Source organism: Balaenoptera physalus (genome assembly GCF_965194825.1).
Source record: "Balaenoptera physalus genome assembly, chromosome: 9".
Classification (NCBI taxonomy): domain Eukaryota; kingdom Metazoa; phylum Chordata; class Mammalia; order Artiodactyla; family Balaenopteridae; genus Balaenoptera; species Balaenoptera physalus.
This window is the reverse complement of record NC_138888.1, coordinates 94,312,956-94,338,228: the sequence shown is the minus strand read 5'-3', so window position 1 is coordinate 94,338,228 and position 25,273 is coordinate 94,312,956. Positions and strand designations below refer to the sequence as shown.

The window sequence follows — 25,273 nt, the reverse complement described above, 5'->3', positions numbered from 1 at the left end:
TCCAGGCTGGAACATAATGACGTGGCCATGGTTCAGTGGAAAGAAAGCTGGGAAATGGATGGCCATGTGCCCAGCTAAAAAAAATCTCAGGGCTCTCCTGCTATTGAGAGAGAGAGAAGAGAAATCAGGGACAACCAGTCTCCTCTACTACTCTTCCCCAAGTCTTGCCCCCTGTTCAAGGGAGAATATTCAAACTAATTCTCCTAAGACAGAATTTCCCCCATAATTTTCTCAGTCAAGACTGATGATGAATAAAAGCAGTTCCTCTATGTCCTGACTTTCAAGGCTCCTTAATCACACTTCCTTCAAAGCCAAGCTCAAATCTCATCTTTCTTAAAATCTCAGGCTGCTCCAACCTGACCTCTCCATTCTCTGCACTCTCAGTGAGACAGTTTAGCGTCTGATTGGTCTCCACTTTTTCGTATGTGTGTTGTCTCTAAAAAGAATGATCCTGTGCTCATTACAAGAAAGCTCCATGATTTATCATCCTCCTATTTTGGCTCCACAATACGTATTGAGCCTAGAGAGTGCTTAACAAAAATGACTGATGGATCAGAATCCTAAGCCATTAAACACACAAGAATTATGAGGGCGATAACAAAAATACAATGAAGAATCTTTATTTCCTCTGATGCCGTGTTTGGGGTTGGATTCCTCTCACAAGTAAATTTCTAAGCGTTCACAAAGACATTACTTCTTTTTAAAAACATGTATTTCGACTGTGCTCGCGGGCCTGAGGTCGTCTCCGGTGCGGTGGTCGTCCTGGAAGCGGCTGCGGCTCGTTGCTACGGGGCCGCCGCCGCCTCACCCCGCTTCCCGCACCTTCCCTGCAGCAGCCATGACGAAAGATCGCACGCGGGGCGCTCCGTACGACCCCTCGGGGCACAAGGCAGCGGGGCCGCGGGGTCCCTCGGCGCCAGGCAGCGGAGACCAGCTGAAGGAGAAGGCCTGTGCAGAAGCTGGGTCGGCAAGAATGTCGCTTCTTATACTGGTGTCCATTTTCTTATCTGCAGCTTTGGTTATGTTTTTGGTATATAAAACTTTTCCTCAGCGTAGTGAAGAAGAAGGAGTGAATATAAAGGTTCCCAGAGATGTGGATGATGCCAAGGCTCTAGGAAGAGTTTTATCCAAATATAAGGACACCTTTTACGTACAAGTACTTGTAGCTTATTTTGCTGCATATATTTTCTTGCGAACATTTGCTATTCCGGGCTCTGTATTTCTCAGTATACTCTCAGGGTTTCTTTATCCCTTTCCACTAGCCTTATTTCTTGTTTGCTTGTGTTCTGGACTCGGTGCCTCGTTCTGCTATATGCCCTCCTATTTAGTTGGGAGGCCGGTTGTATATAAATACCTAACGGAGAAAGCAGTGTAATGGTCACAGTAGGTTGAACGTCACAGAGAACAGCTCATTAACTACATTATATTTTTGAGAATAACACCATTTCTGCCTAATTGGTTTATTCATGTCTCCTGTGATAAACGTGCCATTGAAAGTTCTTTTTACTGGCACTTTTCTAGGTGTTGCACCTCCCTCTTTTGTAGCAATTAAGGCAGGAACAACACTGTACCAGCTTACAACAGCAGGGGAAGCTGTTTCCTGGAACTCTGTGTTTGTTCTAATGATTTTGGCTCTTCTTTCTATTCTGCCAGCGATCTTCCAAAAACAAACTAAAGCAGAAATTTGAGTGAATAATCCTCTGGGTTTTAGTTTTCCTACCATCATCACCATCATCATCTATCAGGATTGGCAGATTTATGTGCTAAAATCACCTCTTCAGTAAATGAAACAGGAATTTGTAAAATAAAATTTCCTATCAGGTGGTTAAAATAATGCATTTAAGTGGCAAAGGAGAGAAGAAAGTAAAAGTGGAAATTGATATACCATGAAAAGTGCCGTCAGTAGTTATGATAGACATCTCCTAAATTACTATTCCAAGGCTATACATAATAAATGTAGCGGCATAGTAGGAAATTCTTGACCCAACTCATTAGCTCAATATATTTCATGAACTGGCCAGAAATACTTACCCTTGACTTGATAATTTAATATTTTTCTCTCTATTCCATACTATAACTAAAATAGAAAAAGCAAATACAAAATTCAAAAGCAAAGATACAGTATTGCTGTTCTGACTAATGTTGGCCTTCTTTCAGAGCATAAACTTGAAAACTAAAGCTCAAAAGAGATTTACGTTTTCTTCCTTTTTACCTTTGAGGTAATAGACTTGTTTAGAAGTTGCATCTTAGTGGACTACTGAATTTGGAAAAGATATCAAGTTATATCTATTTAGTGAATTTTATTTTTGTCTTCTTCTGTTCTAGATTATCATGGATTAGTCTGAAATTTAAAATTCTGACCGGTCTGTTTTCATCTGTTTCCTAGCTTTCAAAATATGTCCACTGTGCATATACAGAATGGCACTTACATGATAATTGTATCATATTGGTGTTGATAATTTATATTCAGATAATATTTTGTTACACAGTTCCCCTTTACTATCTCAAAAGGGGATCAAAAGAGCAAACATTCAAAGTATGCAGTTTTTAGATGTTAGATTAATTATATTCCTTTATATTTTGAAACAAAAGCAGTATCAGTACAACACTTAAGTGGTTGAATATAGTTTATTTGTTCCAATGACTGTAAAATTTACCTCATTTATTTATTAGTCTGGTCATTAAAGTATGTATTATGTAATTATCCTTTTTATGCATGCCTTGTTTCATTAAGAATGAAACATTCGTTAAGAATGCCTTGTTTCATTTCTGTTGATGGCTTTTTTGTTTGGGGCTGCTTTTGATTAATGCAGTTTCCCTATTTAGGGTTTTTACTTTTTGTATCTCAAAGTAAAATTAAATTCTCATATGGTAACTACTATATTTAAATAGTCCTGGAAAAACGAAACAGCTTTTTGCTGCTTGCTTAATGGTTGGTAATATCCTCGATTCCCTGATTCTAGGACATAAAGTACTCTGTCAGGTTTACCTTCACCCAACACTGTCATGTTGAAAAGTACTTTAGATGTGGAAGAATCCTTGAATGTTTTTATTGTGAGAGGTATGATCAGCCTCAAAGCCTGTTTCTACTACATAATGTGGACTGATTATTTTTTCTATCACAGTATTAACAAATCGATTTACTGTAAATACAAAGAAAATATATTAATTAATATACTATTCTTATGTCACCTGGCCTTTTGTGTGAAATTATTTATTGTTACTTCTAGCCAGGTTTTCTTCCTTTCTTATTGACCAGAGACTGAGTGATAAAGCTTTTGTTATTTTTACAAACAAATTTAAAACATAGCCTTTTTGGACAAAGCTCACTAAATATTACTGTATAAAATGTAATTGAGTAATTTTTATCAGACTTTTAAAAATAAGAGTTTGGACTCAGGAACAGCCTCACTATTTATTCCATTATGTATATATTGTACTTACTCTCTTCTCAGAGTATTTTCCCTATCCTTATCATTGATCCTCTCCCTTGGCTGATTATTTTTTCTGTTAGAAAACTGTAGCGGTCACTTAAGGTGGAGTATATTTTCTTCTCCCAAGAGAATAGCCAGTCTTTTCACATTCATCATCATTGACGGTCAAGAAAGAACCTTTAGCAGGCTGTACCCTAAGTGCATTTGGTGGCCTATATTCATGGATTCACAGACTTGGCCTGATGCCAGATGTAGACTCAAGCTTCAGCCACAACTTGAAGACAATTACATAGTAATAACCACCAGAAGGCAAATATGTGTAGTGGGGAGGCGAGCAGGCTAACTAGGAAGTTGACACACTGAGACTGTTCCCCTCTTAGTTAATGGCCTCTCTCTGGAGCTCTATTACTTTGAGTGTAATATTTCTAAGACACTTAATAAATGTAAATTAAAATGTAGGAAGAATAAATTGTACTGAAAAACTTTAAAAAAAACACATATTTCTTCTCTTTCTTAATGTTATTGTAAAAAAATAAGCAATAAATACTAGAAAATATAAATAGGGAAATAAAATTACCTATAATCCCTATAAGAATAGATTACACCTAATAATACTTTAGTGTATATTCTTCAATGAAAGATATGATTTCAAACACATTTCAATGAGAATTACATGCACAGGGTTCGAACTGTCAGAAACTATTAAGAGTATTGTCTGAAACAGCTTTAATGATCTTTCTTGTTAGTATCTAACAGGACTTCCTCAAGCCTGCTAACATTCTTCCCTCTCTACTACTACTCTTACCAAGGCATATATTTAAGCTGATTTTATGCTTCCAGGGTTTACGATAGACAAATGCTTGGCTTTCACAGGTATAGTGACATATATCATCTACAGTCATAAAACAAAGCATATAGTATTTTTATGTGTTTCATTTTTCTACCCTATGGGTTACAAGCATCAATTATAAATTTTCAAGAAAAAAGGGATACCTACACTATAAACATATATTTATATGTTTCAATATATTTTATGGTCTTTACAATTCTTGGTAAGAAACAATAAGATATATTCTCTTGACTTTCAAATAAAATATCCCCAAAATACATTTTCCCTTTAGACTATGAATCACTAAGTTATACCTATCCCTTCTTATCTACATCACAGAGCTATAATGAAAATAAATGGAGAAATAAATTTGAAAAACTTTTGAGCTCTTGGAAGGAATAGTATCATATAAAGGTGAAATACTATTTTATTTACAAATTCAAGATTTATTTCGAAGTAGAAGTCACCCTACCACTGCACTGTATATAGACAGATATTTCTCAGAATCATTACTTTCCATATCAATAAAAGTCAAACCACCGATTGCTTCACTTTTCTCTGTATGGAATTCTCAGATCCAAAGTATTTCATTGAAATGATCTTTTCCCTATATTGAAAAATAGTGCATCCCACTGAGAATGAATGACCACCCACTTTTTTCAAAGGGGGAAATTATAGACATGAAGATTACTCATGAAAAACTCAGAAAGGAATTCATTCATAATGGGCAAAAGAATTGCAAAATGAATACTAGGTGTAGCATAATATCAAGAAGAGGTATTATCCTGATAAATAGCTCCATTCCTTTATTTTTGACTTTATCAAACGATTATTGCTAACTTAATGTTTTCTATATCGGCATTTGGCAGTATTAGAAACCCAGAGAAAGAACTGATCCCTAGGCAATATGTGAATAATTATTAAATCCAGGTGATAAGTACATGGATGTTTGTTTAATCACTCACTTTTCTGTAGTTTTTTAAATTGTCATAATAAAAAGCTGCTTTATCCTAAGGTTTCAATCACTTCCATTTTACCAGCCAATAGCTCCTTGTTGGCCAGAATTAGGCCCAGCAAAGCAATTCACTTTATCACTTTTATACCTTTAAAAATGAATTGTCAAAGTGGTGTCTGATTTTAACTAAATAAGCCAACTAATAGATGTCCAGATAAGGAAAAGATCTGTCTTCATTATTTCTTGCCTCTGTGCAATTTCTGTGATCTATTTCAAGAATACATCACACACGTTCATTTGCCCAAGCAGTCTCTGCTACTCTCCAACAGTATCATTTATGTCCAAATCCCAAAAGGATTTCCTGGGTACTTCTGCTTGTAGGTTCATAGATTTTTCTACAAGAATATATCATTTTCATAGATATGATATATATAAATTTTCATAGAAAATTTTCATATTTCATAGAAAATGTATCATTTTCATCATTTCATATTTCTTCTTGCCTTATAATAAGACTTTTTCTTTTGAGAGTCATATTGAAAGAAAATGACTGGCAAAATAGAGGTTTTATCAAGTGAGTTCAGTTGACCACTGACGGAGTACGCTACCCCCCAGATTAAACTTGAAAATAATTTTAAGTGACAGCTAATATTTGTTGAGCCCTGTTTTCCAAGCACTTTAGTTGCATCTTTGCATTTAATTCTCATAATAATAATGACATTATGTTTACTATACCTGGAGAGAAAATCCACCTGTTTCTCAGAGAACTGGCATTTGAGATATTACTGTGTTCTTGCAAAATTTAGAAATTTACAGTGGTGTCAGCCTTAGTCACCGGGTCTTATCTGAGGTAACTTTCGTGCACATTCAAAATCTCTTCATTTCCATTTCCCCTTTGAGCCCTGTGTTTACTACACTCTTGTGACCAGTAGCCTTGAGTCTGGTGCTATAGCCTCTGCCTCAGGGTATGAAACTAGGTAGGCCTATGGAATCTATCTCCCCACATTTGTTTAGGCTGTATAATCACCCTCCACAGATTTCTATTGTTTATCTTATCCACTGTGTTCCTCCAACAAATCCTTTTACTAACACCCTCCACCCTGGGCTGCAGCCATCTACCTGCTCTATACATAGTAAGTGAACAGAGACTTCAGTCTCACAAGGATTTCTTCATGGGGTTTCATTGTTTTTAGTTCCTTGAATTCATTTTTACCTCTTGATTTTGTAGTTTCTCCAAGGTTGATTTGGGGGAGGGAGCCAACCACCCTGGCTCATTCATCATCTTCTTAAGAACCAGAAACGTTGATGTTACTTAGTTGTTTATTACTTAATCCCACACTTATGGATGAAGCTACAATTTGTGTTAAATCCTAAAGTAATGATCAGGGCTTATGTAACTAACAAACCCAGAGTCAACTGAGGCCACGTGATAGGAAGAATATCCCCTACAAGACTGTCAACAAGGCACACACAACACAAGCAGTCAGTCTCTCCACATGATCCTCCCTTGGCCCAGAATGACTTGAAAACAACATAAAGAGGAACAGATTTGAAGTCACCTCTCTTCTCCACCTACCTCAAGCTGCTAGAAATACACATCAGTGCTCTAAGCCACTCGTGAAACTTAGTTGTAGTTTTAAGTCCTGACCTGTAGACTTTTACAGAACAAGCATCACATAATTTTTCTAGGCCTTAATATCTAAAAGTCCTATATACTGAAAGGGGAAAAACCTCCTCCTTTGCATCAGCTGCACTTACTTCCTAAACCTTCTGGGGCCTGCTGTCATCTGACAAGGATCCACTTGGCCCAAACACACTGCTAAAACCACAGCCTCTATTAGTTCAAAATCAAGCCACAACAGCTATACACCGTGAGGCCTAAGACTCTGTTACTTTTGGTGTGGTCAGAGGTTAATGAGTCACCTCCCTCCACCTCATGGCCACCATTCCACCCTCACCCCTTCCCCCTGCCACCTGCTGCCATCACGTTGCTGAGGTCTGCACTGCACATGCCCCTTTCCTCTCACAGACCCCTGGCAACCACTGATCTTTTTACTGTCTCCATAGCTTGGCTTTCTCCAGAATGTCACATAGTCATAATCACAGAATACACAGCCTATTCAGATTGACTTCTTGCACTTAGCAATACTAATTTACATTTCCTATATGTCTTTTCATGGGTGATAGCTCATTTCTTTGTATTGCTAAATAATATTCCATTGTATGGATGTACCACAGTTCGTTCATCCATTAATCTGTTGGAGTCTCTTTTGGTTGCTTTCAGTTTTTGGCAGTTCTAAAGAAAGCTACTGCAAACATGCATGTGCAGGCTTGAGGGTAAATGCTTAGAAGCACAATTGCTGGATCATATGGTAGGCCTATATTTAGCTTTGTAAAGAACTGCCAAACTGTCTTCCAAAGAGGCTGTACATTTTGCATTCTCACCAGCAAGGAATGAGTTTTTCTGTTGCTCCATATCCTTGCCAGTATTTGGTGTTGTCAGTGAGTTGGATTTTATCCAGGAATCTATTTTTAAAAATTAGAACAAATGAATTTAACAAGTTTGTTGGATTCAAGGTCAGTATACAACAATAAATTGCATTTATATGTACTAGCAACAAACAATTAGAAAATATTTTAAAATACTATTGACAATAGATTAAAAATACTTAAGAATAAATTTAATAACAGATGTGTGAAACCTCTACACTGAAAACTAAAAACCATTTCCTGAGAATATTTAAGAAAAACCCCAAATAAATGGAGATATATGTTATGTTTATATGTTTATAGCATAGCAACATTATTAAGACACGAATACTTCCCTAAATTGATCTGCATATCAAATTCAGGCCCAATCAAAATCCCAGGAGGATTTTTTTAAGATATTAACAAACTCGTTCTGAAATTCATATGTAAATTCAAAGAATCTAGAATAGCTGTAACAGTTTCTAAAAAAACAAAGTTATGAGATTTACATTCCCAGATTTCAAGGTTTACTATAGAGTTATAGTAGTCATTACAGTGTGATCTTGACCCAAGAGTAAACAAGCAAATCAATGGAACAGCATAGAGTTCAGCCATAAACCCAAGTGGATATAGTCAATTAATTCCAACAAAGATACTAAAGTGGGACTTCCCTGGTGGCCCAGTGGTTAAGGCTCCACGCTTGCACTGCAGGAGGCACAGGTTCAGTCCCTGGTCAGGGAACTAAGATCCCTCATGCCACATGGCGCAGCCAAAATAGACAAACCAAAAAAACCAGAACAAACAAAGATACTAAAGCAATCCAACGAAGAAAGAAAGGTCATTTTAATAAATGGTATTGGAACAACTGAAAATCCATTAAAAAAAAAAACTTTGATCACCAGCTTATACCATGCTGAAAAAAGGTAGGATAATATCTTCATGACTTTGAAACAAAGATTTCTTAGACCAGACCGAAAAAGTCACTGGCCAATAAATTTTACTTCACCAAGATAAAAAAAATTGTTGTTATCTGAAAACATCATTATGAAAATGGAAAGACAATCAGACTGGGGGGAAAAAAAATGTTTCCAAAACATATCTGACTAAGGACTGGTATTAAGAATATATAAAGGGTTCTACATCAATCAGGGCTTAATCTAAGAAACAGCCCCTAGGAGATGTGTATGTGTATGTGCGTGTGCGTGTGTTTGTGTGTGTAGAGAGAGAGAGAAAGAGAGAAAGATTTTATTATATGAATTTGATTGACCTCACGAAATTATGGGAGACTGTCTCTGTGAAGCTGTTACCTCTTCACATGATTCTAGAACCTGAGATCGGTAGATAAAGCAGTTTGAAAGTCAGATGTGAAATAAGAGAAACAAGGACAAACGAACCTGCAAGGCTGGCTTAGAACCCCAAGGATAGACTGGAACTCTTGTCAGTCTCTCACCACCTTCAAGCTTCCCACTTCAGTGACTGGAGAGATATATCAGTTTGTTAGAGCTGCCGGAACAAAGTACTAAAAACTGGATGGCTTAAAGAAATTTATTGCCTTAGTTCTAGAGGCTAGAAAGTCAAAGATTAAGAGAGTAAATGTTCCACGCCTTTAGCTTCCTAGCTTCCTAGCTTCTGCTGGTTTGCTGGCAATCTTTGGTGTTCCTTGGCTTCTGCTAAACTAGTCTAATCTCTTCCTTCATGTTCACATGGTAATAGCAAATGTTGATGGGATGAGTTTTTAGGTCTGTTTCATCTTGAAACACATGAAAATGCTTTATCCAGCCAATATCTTAAATTACATAATTGTAGTAATTCATAATGTTAATATACTTTTATATCTTATTCCTTTAACTACCAAGTAAAGAGAGTACAGCAATGCAGTAGGCAGAATAATGCTCTCCCAAAGTGTCCACCTTAATCCCCAGAACCTGTGAATATGTCCGTTTACATGGCAAAGGGGAATTAAGATTGCACAGAGGGAAGTACAGTTACTAATTAGCTGATGTAAAAATAGAAAGATTATCCTGGATTACCCATCCAGTTGGACCCAGTGTAATCACAAGGGTCCTTAAAAGGGAAAGAGGGAAGCAAAAGAATGAAGGTCAGAGAAAGAGATATCATTGTTCTCATTTTACAGATAATAAAACAGGAAGTCAAGCATTCAGGCTGTCACTAGCTGGTGACAGAGCCCAGACTGCACCTAATGGCTTATGGCTCCATGCCAGGGTTCCTTCCACAGTGCCAGCCAGCCTTCTCTCTGTGTGAGCAGATTAATGTCAACACGAGGCCCAAAGAAATTAGAAGCAGAGAGACTCAGACTTGGAACAAGTTCTGGCTTTCTGATAAGGAAGTCATACACAACTTCACTCTCAAAACCCCAAGGACTTGAATTGAAAAAATATAACAACAGTGTTTTAATTAATCTTGCTTTGTCCAAAGATATGTCAGCTACATAACCTACAGACTAGAACCAAAATTTTCAATTTAAAATATTTAATCCAATACCTAGAAGACACTAGAGCCAACCACACATATCAAAAACTTTAAACAATTCTAAATCAATTTATTTTAATGAGCCTCCCCTAACTTAATACCAGGAATCCCAGTTTGTAAGAAATCAAATAAATGACTCTGACCTTCTTCAAGAATTGAAAAATGGTTTAGAGAAGTAAATTGTTCTATTTGGACAGTTAGTCAATTGTCAAAGTTAATATAGCTCTTAGAGAAACTGTCTTAACCCATTAAATTATGAAGCAATCTAGAGTGTCCTCTAGGTCTCCTTCTTATTCTCGACAGATTAAATAAATAATTTAGAAGTAAATTAATATACGGGAGAGCACAGCAGCTCTACGTTTCCCAATGGGGCATTGCTCACATGCAAGACATGTGAGTAGTGACCCCTAGAATTGAGCATTACAATGTCCCTGACAGTTCAAGGATAAACAAGATTTTTCAGGACTACATACTGTTCTGCCTGTCATACTCCTAAACTCTGTCCTTGTCCATAGATGGGAAAGGTAGTCAGTTAAGCACTGTGATTTTTGGAAGGAAGACAGGCAATTCAGAAGGCATGAAATTCTACCTCAGATATATTCCTTTGAATTGAGGCTCTTTTTTAACCCCAAATACCTTTTTATTACTTTTATTATTATTAACACTTACACAAACACTACCCATCTATGGTAGAAAAATTTTAAAACACAAAGGAAAAAAATCCATAATTCTATCACTTAAAGAGGCCTCTTCCAGCCTTCTTTAGATAGTATACACCATCACCCACACTGGATCTCTCTCCCTTAGTAGGTGTGGCTTCTGTAGTCGCTGAGGTGATGAAGACTAGGAGATGCTGAAGAGGCCTCAGAAGGCAGAGAGTGACACCACCAGCCAATCTCAAGGGATGTGTTTTTTTGACCATGACATACATGTATCTCAAGAAACCACCTCCCACAGAATATTTCCCAATCTTCCCAAGTCTTGTCCATACCACCTCCACCCCTATAACTCTGTATTTTATATTATATGACAGTAGTGGGATCTTTATCAGAAGAAATGAAAGAAGTCAGGAAACTTCATCCCCAATTTGAAGATGCTTGTGTTTGACCATCACCTCTATCTTCTTGTGACCTCTTGGTATCCATTGATGTTTAGCATCTTCCCCAAAACACCAAAGCCAGGCTTTAATGATAACTCAATGCCAAGGAGATATCTGGGATTCTACCCCATGAGCAGGACCAGTACAATGGATATAAACAAATATTAAATAAAGACCACATATTGAGTTGGAGAAGATGAAAACCCTTCTTAACAATAAGAAAAGGTAGGGTTTCCCTGGGTGATCTAGTGGTAGAGGGATTGACATCACTTAATACTGGATAACAGGGAGCTTAAAAAATATTTAAACCTGAAAAACTCATGAAGAAATGGAGGAAGACAGCAAAATCTCTCCAATCCCAGCTGATTATTCTTTCTTTTAAACATTGCAAAATATATTTTGTTACAAGCACAAGAATTTTTCACATTATGACTATTTTTCCATGTTAATAAATATAATTTTCAAACATGAGTATAAGTAGTCTAATCCATGGATATGCTACAATTTATTCAGCCAGTCCCAACTGTTGGATATTTAAAGCTTTCCCAGGTTTTGCAGAACCGCAATAAACAGATCTGTATGTAAGTCTTCAAACATCCTCATTATTTTATGAATTTCTGAGCTAAGGAGTATATGCACACTGTAAGGGCTTCATTACATATTGCATATATAATTACATATAGTATATTTCATATTGACCTCCCAAAAGTCAGCACACTCGTGACAGCCTTGCATTAGAGTACTTGCCTCCCCACAGCTTTCCCATAATTAGCTATTATCCTAACTCTGAATTTTTAACTAATTTGATAAGTATATATCCCCTTATTTTGTTCACTTATCAGAGTTTGCCAACCTCCGGTTTAAGGGATTCCAATATAGCACTTGCAGAAAAGAAACTACTAGGCTGAGGAGATGCAAGCAAGGAGGCAAAGAAGAACTAAGGACTTTGAAGAGGGTAGAGCTACCACATCACGGGGGAGGAAACCTGCCAGAGGGTAACACACCCCCATCTGGTCTGTACAAATGTCCCAGCCAGGTAAGGAGGTAGAAACCTGAGGATGTGACCAGAGTTGCCACGGAAACAGCCGTTAGGTGGGAGGCAGGAGCCAGTCCACGAGGGCCCCTGAGGCCAGCCCCACGGGCCATCTACACGCTGACCCACTGAGTTCCATGATGAATACAATGGATTGAGTACTGGAGCCTGGAAAGGGAGGGTCTTTTTGTCACCATCACTTCAATAGGGTCCCTCCAGCATCCTGTATTGACAGATTAGCATCAAGGCAGCTGTCAAAGGAGAAATGTTCATAGGGTTCAACCACAGTTTCACAAAGCAGGGCACAGAATGGTGGATTGGGCCTAAGAGACAATGTATTTAAAACTGGTGTATAGGTATAATATTTCTGAGTGATCCAACTTGATTCGAAGGTAAACCTTAAAAAATACAAAGGAAAAAAAAAAAACTTAGCATGTCCTTTTACTCTAAATATTAAGTCTTGGCAAGACTTTTGATAGACTATTAGTTTAACTGGTAAGTGCCCAAACTAGCAACCGTGGTAAACTGATTGTATAAATGATTTCAATTCTTCACTCCTCTCTTTATCCACATCTTTTGCCATGTGCCTTTACAGTTTTGCTCCCTAAAAAGGAAGAATGAATTTCCTTACCATTTGAATCTAGGCTGGTCTTGCAACTTGCTTGAGCCAACGGGATGTTAACAGACGTGACGCAAGCAGAAGCGTGAAAAAGTAGTTTTATGACTCTGCCCGCCTCTTGTCCTCTGCCATTGCCGTGAAAAAATATCCAGGTTAGTCTACTAGAGGACAGTAGACCCATGGAATCAAGCGAAGTTAGCCGCTGGGATAAGAATATCCATACCAACCAGCAGTCTGCCGACGCCCGTCACGGGAGCGAGACTAACCGAGAACAACAGAGTTGCCTAGTTGCCCTGTGTGGCTGGCCACAGACACATGAGCAAGCCCTGCGAAGCCCAGCCCAGGCCAGGAAACCACAGATGTGTGCATTAAATAAATGCTTATTGTTGCAAAACACTGGGGTGTTTTTGGTTGCTTGTTATATAGCATTATAGTGATAACAGGTAACTGATATCCTGCCTTTCTCTATGTTAACAGAAAAGATCAACATGATTTGTACATCCCACAGGTATATGGATAGTTGATGTTTCACTACAAAATTTGAGGTCATTCACTGTTTTCCCACATTAAAAACATCCAACCTCTGCTTTGAAGTAATGAGTAGGTGTACTGTAAGGCAGGGTGAAAGCTTTGCCCAGGAACCATCTTTGGAGTTGCTAGGCATGAGAGTGAGTAAACTGCTATAGGTTCTGTTGAGGCATAAAAGAAGAACCCAGCATCTGTAGCTAAAAGAGGAGTTCCTTTCATCTTTAATCCCTGCAGTTTACAACCCCCTAGCATATGCATACAGACACCCAAACTCACCTTCTCAATCTGAAAAGGACCTAACATAAAATCCATGTAAAACAGTGAACATAAAAACATTTTTTCTTCACTCCATTCCTACTAGGCCATTTCAGGGATCCCCCTCAACAGGGTACCTCCTTCCACAGGTACTCAAGATCCTCACGCCACGCCCTGGCAGCCTCCTGTGGCCTCCCGCCCTTTCTCTCTCTCCCACTCCCAGTTTCTCTCCATCTTACCATATATAAAACCTGCTCTCAGCTGTAAGCATCTACAAACTCATACCCATGGAGATTATAGTGACTGATACCTTAGGGGCAATGGTATCTTACCAGGGAGAGGATATAAGTGCCCAAGATAGAATGATGGACATCATGAGTAAAATAGGGAGGAAGATGGGTTACATCTGGAGGATTAGAACGCTTCCCTGGCATCCTGGGCAAGCACAGCCAGAGGAAGGGCTGGCTTCATGGGCATGAGCCCTATTCAGTCACACAGAGCCCTGCACTTAGAAGAACACCAGACTTGGTGTCACGCTCTGCTGTAACTCTTCCAAAGGGCTCTGCACTTGTATTTTGCACAAGGCCCCACACATTATGTAGCTACATGCATCCAGAGGTAACAGGCAGGTCTGCTCCTCATCAGATGTGTTCCGTCTTGTACAAAACAACAGGTTTTACGTATGGAAATCATTTTATGTACAGTCTTCCGGGTGCTATTGATTTAATAAGCTACCAAAGTCTAATCCTCTGGTATTTTAAACCTCATTTTTTCTGCTTCTCCATAATCATCCATATAACAGTACGTACACTCTTAAAAAAAGAGTTGAAACACAATATTGCTAAAAGTCTGAAAATGATCTCTGATAGGACGGTTTTGATCTCCCCCAAAACAGAAGACCTTGACCATAATACTCCAGCACCATGTTAAGTGTACAGCTGGGACTGCTGTATAAATCCTTATCTTTCTTGCTTTAGTTTCGCATTCTGTTCTGTGGCAGAGAAAATGAAGATCTAAAATGCAATTTTTCCCTAGAGGTAATTATGTACTATTTATTAGACCTACGTTGTGTGTTAGGTATCTAAAAGAACACATAAAAATGACCTCATTCTAAAATAGCCATAAAAATGACCTCATTCTAAAATTACAGGCACACCTCAGAGATTTTGCACATTTGGTTCCAGACCACCATAATAAAGCGAGTCACATAAATTTTTCGGTTTCCCAGTGCATGTAAAAGTTATGTTTACACCACACGATAGTCTATTGAGTGTGCAATAGCATTATGTCTAAAAGAACAATGTACATACCTTAATTTAAAAATACTTTATTGCTAAAAAACGTGAAGCATCATCTGAGCCTTCAGTGAGTGGTAATCTTTTTTGCGGTGGCGGGTCTTGCCTTGATGTTGATGGCTGCGGACTAAGCAGGGTGGTGGTCACCGACGTGGAATGGCTGCAGCATCTGCCACATCGACGGACTCTTTCTTTCGAGAACAATTTCTCTGTAGCAGGCAGTGCTGTTTGACAGCATTTTACCCACAGTAGAACTTCTTTCAAAATTGGAGTCAGTTCTCTCAAACCTTGCCACTGCTTTATTAACTAAGTTTATATAATATTCTAAATCCTTTCTTGTCATTTCAACAATCTTCATGGCATCTTCACCAGGAGCAGATTCTGTCTCAACAGACCACTTTCTTTGCTCACCCATAAGAAGCAGCTCCTCAGCCATTGCAGTTTTATCCTGAGACTGCAGCAATTCAGTCACATCCTCAGGATCCACTTTTAATACTAGTTCTCTTGCTGCTTCCACCACCTCTGCAGTTACTTCCTCCACTGAAGGCTTAAACCTCTCAAAGTCATCCATGAGGGTTGATATCAGCTTCTTTCAAATGCCTGTTAAAGTTGGTATTTTGACCTCTTCCCATGAACCATGAATATTCTTAATGGCATGTAGAATGGTGAATACTTTCCAGAAAGTTTTCAACTTACTTTGCCTGGATCCATCAGAGGAATCACTATCTATGACAGCTATAGCATCAAAAAATGTATTTCTTAAATGATAAGACTTGAAAGTCAGAATTACACCCTGACACATGGGCTATTAGCAGGCAGGAAAACAACATTAATCTCATTGTACATCACCTTCAGAGCTCTTGGGTGAACAGATGCATTGTCAATGAGCAGTAATATTTTGAAAGGAATATTTTTTTTCTGAGCAGCAGGTCTCAACATCAGGCTTAAAGTATTCAGTAAACTATGTTGCAAGCAGATGTACTATCATCCAGGCTTTGTTGTTCCACTTACAGAGCACAGGTAGAGTAGATTTAGCATAATTCTTAAGGACCCTAGGATTTTTGGAATGGTAGATGAGCATTGGCTTCAACTTAAAGTCACCAGCTGCTTTAGCCCTTAACAACTAATTAAACTTAATAGCATTTGCACAGCAAAGGAAACCATAAACAAAACGAAAAGACAGCTTACAGAACAGGAGAAAATATTTGCAAAAGATGTGACCAACAAGGGATTAATTTCCAAAATATACAAATAGCTCATATAGCTCAATATCAAAAAAACAAACAATGCAATCAAAAACGGGCAGAAGACCTAAACAGACATTTCGCCAAAGGAGACATCCATATGGTCAACAGGCACATGAAAAGATGCTCAACATCACTAATTATTAGAGAAATGCAAATCAAAACTACAATGAGGTATATCACTTCATGCCAATCAGAATGGCCATCATCAAAAAGTCTACAAATAAATGCTGGAAAGGGTGTGGAGAAAAGGGAACCCTCCTACACTACTGGTGGGAATGTCAACTGGTGCAGCCATTATGGAGAAGAGTATGGAGGTTCCTTAAAAAACTAAAAATAGAGTTACCGTATGATCCAGCAATCCCACTCCTGGGCATATATCCAGAGAAAATTCTAACTCAAAAAGATACGTGCACCCTAATGTTTACAGTAGGACTATTTACAATAGCCAAGACATGGAAGCAACCTAAATGTCCATCGACAGATAAATGGATAAAGAAGATGTGGTGTATGTATATATACAATGGAATATTACTCAGCCATAAAAAAGAATGAAATAATGCCATTTGCAGCAACACAGATGGACCTAGAGATTATCATACTAAGTGAAGTAAGTCAGACAGAGACAGACAAATATCATATGATATCACTTATATGTGGAATCTAAAAAAAAGATGATACAAATGAACTTATTTACAAAACAGAAATAGACCCACAGACATAGAAAAAAAAACTTATGGATACCAAAGAGGAAAGGGAGGGGGGAGGGATAAGTTTAGAATTTGGGATTAATAGATACAGACTACTATATATAAAATAGATTAACAACAAGGTTCTACCATATAGCACAAGGAACTATATTTGATATCTTATAATAACCTATAATGGAAAATAATCTGAAAAAGAATGGATGTATACATGTATAAATGAATCACTTTGTTGTACCCCTGAAACATTGTAAATCAACTATACTTCAACAATTAAAAAAATTTTTTTAAGAAAACAGAAAAAGAAAAAAGAGCATTGGCTTCAACTTAGTCATCAGCTTCATTTGACCCTAACAAGAGAGCCTGTCCTTTGAAGCTCTGAAGCCAGACATTAACTTCTCCTCTCTAGCTATGAAAATTCTATATGACATCTTCTTCCAGTAGAAGACTGTTTCATCTACATTGAAAATGTTGTTTAGTGTAGCCACATTCATGAATTATCTTAGTTAGATCTTCTGGATAACTTGCTGCAGCTTCTACATTAGCACTTGCTGTGTCACCTTGTACTTTTATGTTAAGGAGATAGCTTCTTTCTTTAAACCTCATGAACCAACCTCTGTTAGCTTCAAACTTTTCTTCTGCAGCTTCTTCACCTCTCTCAGCCTTCATAGAATTGAAGAGAGTTATGGCCTTGCTCTGAATTAGGTTTTGGCTTAAGGAAATGTTGTGGCTGGTTTGATCTTCTATCTAGACCATTAAAACTTTCTCCATATCAGCAATAAGGCTATTTCACTTTCTTATCATTCATGTGTTCACTGGAATAGCACATTTAATTTCTCTTAAGAATTTCTCCTTTGCATTCACAGCTTGGCTAACTCTTTGGGACAAGAGGCCTAGATTTCAGCCTATCCTGGCTTTCAACATGTCCTCCTCATTAGGCTTAATCACTTCTAGTTTTTGATTTAAAGTGAGAGTTATGCAACTCCTCTTTTCACGTGGACACTTAGAGGCCATTATAGGTTTATAAATTGGCCTAACTTCAATATTGTGTGTCTCAGGGAACAGAGAGGCCCAAGAAGAGAGAGAGATATGGGGGAACAGCTGGTCAATGGAGCAGTCAGAACACACATATTTATCTATTAAGTTCGTCATCTTATACGGGCATGGTTCATGGCACCCCAAAACAATTACAACAGTAACATCAAAGATCACTGATCACAGAGGGCCATAACAAATAAAATAATAATGAAAAAGTCTGAAACATTGCGATAATCACCAAAATGTGACACAGAGACACAAAGTGAGCAAGTGCTGTTGGAAAAATGGTGCCAATAGACTTGTTCAATGCAGGGGTGCCGCATACCTTCAATTTCAAGAAACACAGTGTCTGCAAAGTGCAATAAAGCAAAGCACAATAAAATGAGGTATGCCTATACCTCTTGGTGTAATATTTTTGTCACTCTTCCCGGGGCTATAAAGCCCAAGGAAGGGAATTTCCTAGAAGTGTCATTAATGCTGGTAGGCAACAACAAATATGCTCACTGGGTTTTTTTCCATAGCTTCTCCTTGTACTTGTTTTATTTCCTTCTCTTATGGAACATTCCCCCACAGTCCACTCACATCCCATCAATATAAGGGAGAAAAATCCAACCCTTGGACTTTGGTTCCTCCTACTTACAAATGGATGCGGCTGACTACCTGCCTGTATAATAAAATGACACACAAACTCCCATTCTTCTCAAAATAGTTCCACCACTAACCTGCTAAAGAGTCTGGAATTCCAACTTCTAGGGTCATACCTTTGTAGTAGGAATTATCATCAGAATGATTGTGAAAGTAAAACTGATACCTGGAAAAGGCAGTATAATCTATACAATATTGAGCAGGAAACAGTTACGTAGTAAGATCTCCTCCACTCTTCCCTGAGTTTCTCTTAGATAATCAGAAGAGGTCAATGATGTTAGGGATGTATCTTCTTGCTGCAAGTCGAGGGATCACATACTTAATTCACATAACAAACAGGAAGTGACTATTTCCACCAAGAGGGGTTTAAATAATCTTCCCACTGATGCAGCCCCTGCAGGGCCCAATTGTAGCAGACAATGCAGATTGTGGTAGAACACAGAAAATGCAGCCACTAGTGAGAGAAGGAAGGATCAAGACAAAGATAATGTTACCGAGTCCAAGCTGATACTGCTCGCCACATGACAGGCCAATAAATCAAAAGAAGAGGTGCTGGGCAAGAAATAGCAACTTTATTCAGAAAGCCAGCAGTCCAAGGAGATGGTGGACTAGTGTCCCAAAGAACCAACTTACCCAAGTTAGAATTCAGGCTTCTTTTATACTAAAAGGGGAGGGGGTGTGACTGATTATTACAAACTTCTTCATGCCAGCCAAGAGGGTATGTGATAATTCTTTGTTCTTGCAGCTGTCCACTAGGTCTGATCATGATGCTCCTATAAACCTCCAACAAGACAAATGTTATTCTCTGTTATAAGTGTTATACCATTAAAGGTCAAGCCTGGGAGGCAGAGCCTTGAGAAAGTGCTATTATGTATATTTCAGGTTATAGTCAACGTTCTTTTACAAAAGGTACAGAGCCAGCATGACTAAGCACAGGCAACAGAGCACAGAGGTTAGAGCTAAAGGAACAGATCCAATATGGAGTCAGGTTCGTTCTCTATTACAATAAATCTTGGGCTACAGAGAAAACTGAAGGGCCAAGCAAGCCGTAAAATCTACTTCTACACTAACAGGGAATTTAACTGCCTGAAATTCTCGGACCATATCAAAAAGAAGCAAAGCCTTTTTTTAGCATGAATTTTGATCATTGACAGAATCATAGTCTAAGGGATGACTGCAAACAGTAAGGAATCTAAAATGAGAAAACAAAAACCCAGTGCAAGCATCACAGAGCAAACTTTTATGGAATACACAGAGGATATCAGAATAACTGAGACAACACAAGATGTGTGTAACCAAGCAGGACCCTATAGGGCCTTCCCAGGACAAACGCCTTGCCCATATACCCTGCTTTAGCGTCTCTCTGACGTACCCAGATAACAGTATCCAATACACATTTCCTGAGTTTTTTTTACAGGTGCTAAAACAGCCACCAAATGGAAGCTGTTAACTACTTGATGACCATGAGCTCATAGCCCCCAGACCTACTGGAGCCTAAGGACTGATAATGTGACACCGCCCTGTTACCTCACCATCAACCAATCAGAGAATTGTGCACAAGCTGACCACATACCCTGCAACTCCCGCACCTCACCTGGCCTTTAAACATGCTTTGCTTTATCTTTAGTTTTTTAAGGAACATCCATGCTCTTCTCCATAGTGGCTGTATCAATTTATATCCCCACCAACAGTGTAAAAGGGTTTCCTTTTCTCCACACCCTCTCCAGCATTCATTGCAGCACTATTTACAATAGCCAGAACATGGAAACAACCAAAATGTCCATCAACAGAAGAATGGATAAAGAAGATGTGGTACATATATACAATGGAATATTACTCAGCCATAAAAAGGAATGAAATTGTGCCATTTGCAGAGACATGGATGGACCTAGAGACTGTCATAAGAGGGAAGTAAATCAGAAAGAGAAAATCAAATATCATATAATATCGCTTATATGTGGAATCTAGAAAAATGATACAGATGAACTTATTTGCAAAGGAGAAATAGAGACACAGATGTAGAGAACAAACATATGGATACCAAGGGGGAAGGTGGGGGGTGGGATGAATTGGGCGATTGGGATTGACATATATACACTACTATGTATAAAATAGATAACTAATGAGAACCTACTGTATAGCACAGGGAACTCTACTCAGTGCTCTGTGGTAACCTAAATGGGAAGGAAATCCAAAAAAGAGGGGATATATGTATATGTATAGCTGATTCACTTTGCAGTACAGCAGAAATTAACACAACATTGTAAAGCAACTATACTCCAATAAAAATTAAATAAATAAATAAAAATGTTTTGCTGAAACCTATAGGGGAGTTTGGGCTTTTTTAGCACTAACTGTCCCAGACTCCTTGTCTGGTGCCTTACAATAAATGCTGTACTTTCCTTCATCACAACCCAGTTCAGTAGATTGGCTTTACTGCCTGAGGGCAAGTGGACCCAGGTTTGGTTCAGTAACATGTGGACAACAGATCAGAGCAGAGACTGTTCCTTGGGTCACATCTATCTAGAATGAACTGAAAGATGATAACACAACTGAATAATATTTGTATTTTTTAAATTAATGCATGTTAATTAGCTCAAATTAATATTTTTACTTATTCCAGAGACTAAATGTAAGACAACAAACTTCGGTTGCCTTCATAAAGTTCTTAGTTTATAAATCCCATTAAATCTTTAGTATTAAAATATCAGCATAAAGATAGACCTGTTTACCAATGGAAGTCATTCCAAGAATGCAAACTCCATCTCCATCTCCAATATGAGAAATGGCTGCTAAGTTCAGCACAAGGGAAATTGGAATGTGGGAAGCTTTCAAGAAAGTACTTTTATGTCTGTAAATTTCAGACAGTTGAAAAATCTTCGTAATTCAAAGTTAGTAGCACACCCAGAGAAGAGCAACAGAGAGTGATGACTGAGGAATCACATACGCATACAAAGCAGCCTCGTGACAAGGCAGGGTAGAAGACATATATTCTATATCATGCTCATATCTGAAGTTACTTGGCTCTGTTGGCTGAAGTAAAATAAAGGTTTATAGAAGGCATATACACTCAAAGTTGTTTTATAAGGAAATTAAGTAGAACGTCCTGGTCTGGGGAAAATTCACTTCATCTAAAGGTGTGTAAAAATTAAATGAGAATCAGCATGAGATTCATATAAGTACATAATAGAAAAATAGAGGCAAGAAGCATGAAAAACATATGACAGATGAAGAATATTCATATTAATGTTGCCATTGAATAGACGAAAAATGTAACCAAATATAAGCCACAGATAATAAAACACTTAGTAAGACAAATGCCTGTATAAAAGTAGGGCTTCAAAACAGAAGGATGCAAGATCAAGGAAGATACAGTGAAACAGCAAAATTAGTTAAAGATAAGTTTGCAAAAACACACAGAAAAAGTAAAAGAAAAAATAAAGCCCTTCCAAAAATTAAGACCACAGGAGTCATGAAAAAAATGCAGGCACATAGACAGCAGGATTGAAAGAATACATGTTTTTAAAAAACTTAAGTGAAAAGGATTAAAGATCAGAGGGAAAATGAGAGCTATGAAAGGCAAAGGAAATTCAACATACATATAATTGATATTCCTGAGAGAATGGAAATAAAGGGAATAGGAAAATATTAAAGTATCATTCAAAACAGCTTTGCAGAATTAAAATAAGACTTGAATCTACAAACCGAAAAAGTACATCACGCCTCTGGAAAAAATAACACGAAATGATCACCGCCAAGATTTATCTTAGTAAATGCATCAGTCAGAGCCCATCGAGAGACAGAATCCATGCAACAATTTGATCACAGAAAGTTTCACACGGGGAATTATGAATATAACAGGAGATTGAGGTAATAAGGAATGGGCAAGTAAGAAGTGAAGATAACTCTAATAAAAACAGGAATAGCAGTTATAAGGAGCAGGCCCTACCCTTAGGGCTGAGGGAGGAAGAGGCACCCTCCTTACCCTGCACCAGAACTAAAATCCAGACCTCGCTGGAAAAGACAGAACGTGAGCATGGCTCATGGGATGCTGAAGTCACCGAGAAGTAACGCTAGCAGAACCTGCTGAAAATCCACCCTCTGGGAAGCCGATCCACAGGGAGGCGCTATGCCTTCAAACGCACCGCAAAGCTTCCGAAGAGAGCGCCAGGAGAAGCCATTCAACGGGGGAGGTGTCTTGTTGGTGGCATTACACTGAGAAGACACCCAAAGGGTACTCAGGGAAAGCTGCTGGCCACTGGGTGCTGCTGGTCAACAGGCATTACGAAAGCCAAGTGCCAAAGAAGTGGTGCACCGTCAGAGCCGGGCACCACAGGAGCCACGTACTACAGGAGCCTGGCAACGGGCACTGCAGAAGCTACTGGCGCTGTGGGATTGTCTGGAGAAGCTGCATGCTGCAGACGCCGTCCACACGCTCAGAACCAGGCCGGGAGAAGCCACCCACACGGCAGGAGCAAGGTGCTGGAGAACCCCTTTGCCCCACAGAAGCCCGGCAGGAGGAGCACACTTTCTCCTCCTGTGCCCCTCCTGCACCCCCTACAGACGAAGCTCAACATTAAACCATCTGACAAGAGAGAAATACTCACAGGTCTCCTGCTCCCCAGCCCGGGGCCTAGGGGCCTAGCAACCTGCCAATGGGGACTTACAGGGACTTTAGGACGGACAGTGTTGTCTTCATGTCCAATTTTTCTTTTCCATATTTGGAATGAAATTATCAATACAAAAAATTATCTCCTCATGTATTCTGTGGCGTTTTCTCTCTTCAGAGGTAGCGGGAAATGAAGAATGGGTAAGAGAATAGAATAGAAAAGGATGTCTTTGTTTAAACTGATAATAAAGTTTCCTTCCTAACTGTGAAGTTATCTTCTGAATAGCTAGCTGAGAAAGGAAACTAATGCTTCCACTGCTAAGTTTCTCTGTTTACTGGACTACAGGGTGATTTCTGTGTGAAATCCCCTTTCATGTAACTAGTCTGTCCCTAAGGGCACTCAGGAGAGTTGACTCACACTGAGGAACTCATAACCCCGGAAGAAAGCTCTTGCTGGCTTCTGCATGGGGCTGGGGGCAGACCCACACTGCCAGCTGCCCTGTCTGCAGCTCACGTTCACTGCTCTCCTTCTGTTTTCTTCTTAAGCAGTGCTGGCACGTGGAATATCCAGAGCCAAATATCCAGAAACAAAAACACAACACTAAATTTAAGACAAAAAAAAAATCTTGCTAGAAGCAGGGATTTTATAAATTCTTAACCAAGGGATTGAGAAGCCAGCAGAGTCTGACAATGCTTCTTTCAAATAAAAAGATTTTTAAACATATATGTTTAAAAGCTATAGCTGGGATACCAACCCAAGGTTGAACACTGTTTTACATAAACTAATGAGTAGAGCTTAAATATTCATAAAAAGCCCTACCCAGATGACAGTGTTATATTTTGGGAGTCTGAGTGTTACAAGAGGTTTTGGGGAATAATATATAGAAAGGCATTTTTTATGGTTACAGGAAAAACAACAGGAGAGTCACAAGATACGGCACAGATTTAAATCTGACAACCAGTTTCCTTTCCTAAAACTGGATCTGGATTTATTTTCAATCGTTTTAAAGAATATGCTCCGACTTCAGTTTTATCACAGGAGATTCTAATTGCTGTACTGCTTAAAAATGAAGCATTTGAGGGTTTCCCTGGTGGCGCAGTGGTTAAGAATCTGCCTGCCAATGCAGGGGACACGGGTTCGAGCCCTGGTCCGGGAGGATCCCACATGCCGCAAAGCAACTAAGCCTGTGTGCCACAACTGCTGAGCCCGCGTGCCACAACTACTGAAGCCCACGCGCCTAGAGCCCGTGCTCCACAACAAGAGAAGCCACCGCAATAAGAAGCCTGTGCACTACAACGAAGAGTAGCCCCCGCTCACCACAACTAGAGAAAGCCCGTGCACAGCAACGAAGACACAACATAGCCAAAAATAAATATAAATAAAATAAATAAATTTATTTTAAAAAAATGAAGCCTTTGAGCAAATAAGCATTACACCAGAAAATGCTTTTTCACTAAGCTTGCTAATCAGAGGCTTACAGTCCCTAGCTTTAGTCAGAACCTATTAGCCAGCATTTAAACAAAGATATATCTGTATGGCTAATGGTAGCAAAGTGCAAATAAAGAACAGAACAGGGAATGCTGGTTTTTACGCTGAGACATTGTGGGGCTTATAATGCTGTGCATCCACTTCTTTGATCTCCACATCAGCTAGGGACTGCCAGAGACCCCAAAGGCACTTTGGACTAATTCTTCATTCTATTATCTTGTTTAGCACTGCTTTTACTTCTAATAGCTATATGAACCGTTGAGACATTGATATAACACATGATTTAACTGATCTTTATAACATTCATTTGTATCTACCATTTGTCTTGTTGGTAGCTGTGCTATTTAGTCTCAAAATCTTAAAGAACAAAGTGTTCCACTATGGACTGAATGTTTGTGTTCCTCCCCCCCAGATTCATATCTTGAAATCTAATCCCCAACGTATTTGGAGGTGGGGCCTTTGGGACATAATTAGGTCATTAGGGTGGAGCCCTCATGAGTGGGATTATTGTCCTTAAAAGAAGAACCCAGGGAGT

At 38.7% G+C, this 25,273-nt stretch overlaps 1 protein-coding gene and 1 pseudogene across 3 annotated transcripts in view; one reads left to right on the top strand and one right to left on the bottom strand.

Moving 5' to 3' along the window:
* Window positions 1–25,273, bottom strand: part of LOC309666647 (uncharacterized protein) — a 613,160-nt gene that overhangs the window by 532,766 nt on the left and 55,121 nt on the right. The window lies entirely within an intron of this gene.
* On the top strand, window positions 784–8,283 carry LOC309666627 (transmembrane protein 41B pseudogene; annotated as a pseudogene). Its single transcript has one exon. The product of its transcript is annotated as a transmembrane protein 41B pseudogene (transcript).